The sequence below is a fragment of the Bidens hawaiensis genome, unplaced genomic scaffold (genome assembly GCF_021521415.1).
Source record: "Bidens hawaiensis isolate Kalapana, Puna unplaced genomic scaffold, B.hawaiensis_p1.1 tig00005195_1, whole genome shotgun sequence".
Taxonomy (NCBI): domain Eukaryota; kingdom Viridiplantae; phylum Streptophyta; class Magnoliopsida; order Asterales; family Asteraceae; genus Bidens; species Bidens hawaiensis.
In genome coordinates, this window is record NW_027491335.1 from 707,723 (window position 1) to 713,768 (window position 6,046).

The 6,046-nt window shown below is 34.7% G+C and overlaps 1 pseudogene; it reads right to left on the minus strand.

The window, feature by feature from the left end:
- Positions 1-3,092: 3,092 nt before the first annotated feature.
- LOC143629471 (gallate 1-beta-glucosyltransferase 84A23 pseudogene) lies at positions 3,093-4,616 on the minus strand (annotated as a pseudogene).
- Between the last annotated feature and the right edge of the window lie 1,430 nt (positions 4,617-6,046).

A 6,046-nucleotide genomic window follows, 5' to 3' on the forward strand; every position in this document is an offset into this window, starting at 1 on the left:
TTAGCTCGGTATTAGCTTTAGCCTACAAGGCTATAACGTAGTGAGGATTTAATTGTATAATTAATACATGTAACAATTTAAATTAATAAAACATGGAGCATTTACTTTATACATTAGTTGTTTTAACTATGGCAAACAATTAAAAAGAGAAAAAAGAAATGGTGTATAAAAATGAACGTCGCACATCGACAGTTCGTGTGATTAACATAAAAGAGATAAATTACGTGTCACGTAGCTTATTTGATGGTGGGGGGTTGATCCACATATCTTCACAATAAATTTTCATGTCTTTACCACATAAACATCATTGTGGGGACTAACTTTAATTTGTTTAAATGCACCTCATTTAAAGGTGTAATGAATTTATATAATATAAAATTACTTTGAAACTAATTCAAAATATATGTGATCTTTAAACAGATGGATTGCTACATGTATGTGTGGTACATGTGTTTACCGAGTCTTGAGTATAAATAAGAGACATCTCTACAAGTTAGTTGTAGTCTATGTATTGTACTTTGTAGGTGGCGGTTGATCAATAAGCTATGAAAGCTAGCTTTCGGCCATATTATCTTTTTATTTCATAAGTCATGTGAGTGTGCAACTTCATATACCATAAGAGTTGTATCAGAGCTTTGTAAATAAATCTTTGGATGCTTATGTTCTTATTCATTTGTATCGATGTCTAACCCTACGTATCCCCTACCAACTACTTCAATACCCATTCCTATATTCGAAAGTGAAGGATACCAATACCGGAATACCCGGATTGTTTGTCCCTTCTTGACATGATCGGTTAAATAAACGAGATAGAAATCAAATAATATGTACCAGAGTAATTAAAAAAACGATTTTGTTAATGATTCATGAAGTAAAGATGATCGATATGTATTGTATTGAATCGATTAGTAACAAATGCAATTAGAAATAGTAAAGAAGCATGATTTATTAGCATTAGCAGAAAATTTTTTTACAAAAGAAATTAATTGTTTGTACCTACTAGGAAGAAAGAATAATAATAATAATAATAATAATGGGTTGAATCAAATACAACTAAAATTAACGTGCTAAACGTGAGAATCAAATAGAGTAATTATATATACAAGTAGGGTAATTATGTAATTAATCTATGATAATTACGTACTTTATGATGTAATTACATAATTACTCTAATTGTATATATAATTACTCTACTTGATTCTCACGTTTAGCACGTTAATTTTATTTGTACGTTAACCTTCCCCTGGATAATAATAATAATAATAATAATAATAATAATAATAAATTTTTACAGTTTAGTGATATTATATTATGTACCTTTTATTAATTTATTGTTTTTAACTTATGCAAGAAAACTAGATCGTCAAACCCACGGGCCACGAAAGTGGGTCAAAAGGTTAATTTTAGCTTTCAATCACTTTCCTGATATCATCATATTTATTATAGTGAAAACCATCGAGCATGTTAAATATGAAGGACAAAATTATTATGTCACTGCTTAGCTAATATTTAATTAGCTCATGTTGGCGTGGCCCTCACATAACAAATTTGGGTTTGTCCTTTTCATATACTATAAACCCGTAAAGCGGTCAAGGTACTCTACCACTCTTTAGATCCCGTGAACTCGATCACCTTCAGTGACATTTCTGCATGTTCTAATTACAACCCATTACGTGTCAACAACTATTAATAAAACTTATACAAAATTAGATTTACTGGATTTATATACGTAAAAAGATTCTAAAATTATTTTCGAATATTGACGGGAAGTCCTCTTTTAGTTACCATGGATGCCAATAATTTCAAGTAGCTTCACCACATTACAACATTATACGTTAATGATTGTTAGTCAACAGGGTCGTAGGCAGTTTTTTGGAAGTTTTTTAGGGTTATATAATCCCCTATTTGTACATTACACTCGTAGAAATTTTGACATGGAACCCGTAGAAATATGTACTACGAACCATTAGAAAACTTGACAACGAACCTTAATCCACATTTTATTAAAAATCATTTGATTTTTCCTATATTTATTATGTGACTCGACCCTAACCGCTTAATTAGGTCAGACAAAAAACCCGTAACGTTAGTGATAAACAATCGATCATCCGTCTCTTGGAAATTCCAAACCTGTAGGAAAATAATTTATAGCTACACAACTACATGTATCCTCAATAACGTTAACTTTTTGTGGTCTTTACTACAACCCCTACATATCGCAAATGACTATTTGTGGTTTCAATATGTTAATAAAATTTGAACTTCGTGTTATTCACAAAGAAATATATTATCGATCTTATAGCAGGGCTGGCCCAATGATTTTAATGAGCCAAGAAAAGGCTTGAGGCCGGCCTCCAAACAAAAAGGGCCCCTATTTTAAACTATTTTGCATATATTAGGCTTTTTCTTTCCTTTTTTTTTTCATTTGATATATTAAAAAAAGATGCCGAGAAGTCAGTGAACTTAATACATTTTGCAAAATGAAAATTGCTATTAATCATTCGTCATATTAAATTGCATTTAATTAATATTGGAAATTTAACAGACATTTGAATTACCATCATTAATTGCCAACTGTCTTCAATTTAATTTATTGTCTTGTGTGGGTCAAACTTCCAACTGTCAATTACTAATGGTTTAGAGCCCTCAAATTGATTGTACCAAACTTTCAAGGTTAGGGACCAGGGTAACTAAATCTAATTAGCTATTCAGTTATGTTAATATGATTAGAATATTGTTAATTTGTTATCAGCTTCTTAGTTGAACCCTTATGCATTATAGATTTGAACTTTGTTTAATAGTTAAAAATTTATCAGTAATAAATTAATAAGTCAATTGTCGGTACCAAGCTTGGGAAAGAGGGTATATATTAATTTCTATTTTATCAAAGCCCCAACTTTTTAGTTTGATTGAGGCTTCCGAAAACCTTGGACCGCCACTGTCTTATAGTATTTTTCATATTATCCGGTTTGCTTAAAACACATAGGATTTAGAAAGCTGTCTAGGCTAGTTGCAATATAGAAACCTATATCAGGCCAACGTAGTGATGTAAAACCTATATGGCCATATCTATCATGGTAGAACTGAACACATTTTATAAAACATGTAGATTGTAATATTGTGCGGTGAAAAATTAAATACGTAGGGCCATTTGTTAGCATGCTCACCCTGATTTCTTCAAACTTAGCTTCCTAATCTCATCTACAAACTCTTGGATATTCCGATCAGAAGTTCCACCTTCTGCCACCGCTTCCTCCGCCGCTTTCTTCCATTTCATCACAATCGATTTCATCTCCACCGCCTTTACGCCACTCGAAGCCTCCCTTATGCACTCCTCCACCTCCACCCTGCCAATCACTCTGTGCTCAGCCTCACCCCTACACATCCTGATCCCAACCTTCCATTCATCAACCAAGTATTTGGCATTAGTCACTTGATCCCCCCACTGCGGGAATGGCACCAACGGAACACCGCTAGACAAGGCCTCCATCGTCGAGTTCCATCCACAATGAGTCACAAAACAAGACACCGCGGGGTGATCCAACACCTGTGCTTGTGGGCTCCACTGGACCACCATCCCCTTCTCACCCGCCTCCTCCAAGAATCCCTCAGGCAACTTGCCAGACTCCCCGACAGAAGTCACATTCGTCCTCATGACCCACAGAAACGACACACCCGAATTTAAAACACCATAAGCCAACTCAGTCACCTGTTCCTGGCTCAAGCTCACAATGCTTCCAAACGATATATAAACCACCGATGAATGCGGCTTTGAGTCGAGCCAATCAAGACACTCATCAGCTTTTATCAGGTCTCCAGAGATATTCGAGCTGGCTTCGAGTAGTGGGTTTTTGAACAACGGACCCACAGATCGAATCGGGCATACTTGAGACATGTACTTGATCAAATCGCCCTCTAGTTCTTCAAAGGTTTCCATTAATACACAGAAGTTCTTTGATAGGTTTTTGAATTGCCCTAATATAGCTCTTCTTAAAAACGGGTAAGGCGTTGACGGATGAAGAAAGCTGGGAATCTCATCGAATTTGAGTAGCGGCATGTTTGGTAACTGAACATCAATGTCTGGTTGATCTTCACTCGGAAAAGGAACCAACGAGTTCGCATAATGATAATACGACGAAAAACAAGCACATGACTGCACCCAAAGCATTGCACAAGGGATGTTTAGCTCTTCCGCTAAGTCCGAAACCCATGGCACAAACGGGTTGTTGATTAGGCACGAGACTGGTCGACCGTTTTCCGCATGGTGGTTGATGATACTAGTGAGTGCTTTCTTTCCGTGTGCCTCTAGCCTAGACATGTACGTATCAAGGTCATAGCGTTCATCATCTTCAGAGCATCCGTCATCAAAGAATTCAAACCGGATCATGCTACCACAGTTCCCTACAGGGGTTGGATCACCAGAGGCCGCAGCTCCGGCTTCCTTCATTTTATTTCCGATAGATTTGGTAGCAGAGAAGGTGACTAGAATATTATTTCCCTTGGAAGCTAGAAGCTTGCCTAGTCTGAGAAGGGGATTGACATGGCCTTGTGCTGGAAACGTAACTAAGAACACATGAACAAGATCTTCTTTAGTAGCCATTTTTATGGATATTTGAAGCTATTTGTATGACTCTTTGAGAGATTTTTTGTGTGATCTATGAGCTGGTATAAATTTATAAAGATGGAAAGATGATGTTGAAAAATTGAAGAGGTGGACGTTTGTGGACAAAACAGCTGCAGTTTTTTAGGTGAAAATTAAGTTGAACAAATATAAAGTCGAATACCATTACTTCCAATGCTTGTGTAATTGCTAACGTGTATATATCTATCGAAGCATGATTAGGGGACCATTTATTGTTTATAAAAGATCGAATTGCACAAGTTTTCCGCTCTTTTAACCTATATAGTATATTGTACTAATTTTGTTCACACAATCGATACTTTTTTCTATTTTTGTCTATTTCAGAATTTATATCCATGGTATGTCGTTAGTGTTCAATATTAAAACATTTTTCACTTGATGTCTAAATCCTTCAAATTATACTTCAATTTTTCACGTCTATCATTATTTATATCCATCAATAATGTATTACTAAAACAGTTAACTAAATATTTTTAACTAAAAACATAACTAACACCACTATTTGAGAAATATTAATTATATTATTAACAAAATAATAATAAAACCGAGCGTCTTCGATTGTTCATGTGCAAAAGTTGTTTAGGATTCAATACACGCACTAAAAACACTAAAACCTAAGTAGTACTAGTTTGATACCGGTACGTAGCGCAAACAAGTTAGGCTGTCATTTTTTCTAGTGACCTATTGCGATTCGGGCCGGCTTGCTAGGTTGTCCTTTTAATCAGAGTCATAAACACGTTATTTGTTACTATTTGATGCAACAATTTGGAAGAGGGACTGAATCTAGTGACCAATTTGCAATTGAGATTGGTTAGTTTGACCCTTTTCATCAAGGTCCCAAATAGGTTATTTGTTACTATGTCTGTTTTCTAGAAGTCTAAGAAACAGTTTGTGATATGAAGCAGAGTGGGCATTTTTCTTCTAGTCTCAAGCTTTGTTTGCACCTTTTCTTCCTTGTCAAAGTGGACCTCAATCTTCAAACCAAAGAAGGAAGACCCCACATAAATGCATAATACCTACTAATTTTCCTCATCAATAAGTTATTGATTGTTAGTTTGTTACTCAACAACAGGACATGCATCAGCATTAACTATTTGTGGTATTTACAAAGTATACCAATTAATGAATACTTGTCACAACCATCACCTACCTCAGGTGGTCTTTAATATGGTAATGAAACGTTTTTTTTTTCATCAAGAAATACAACATAGTTCTAGTACAATTTTATGCATATTTTATCTGGTTATTGATTTTGTAATTTTAACATGAAATACTATAATTTGAAAATCAGAAACGAGTCAAAAAGAATTGATACAAAACCTGCATCTATTTATAATTATATAACGTAGAATAATTAATTAAGAACCAGGACTAGAGAAAAACAAACACTATATTCAAAAGCTA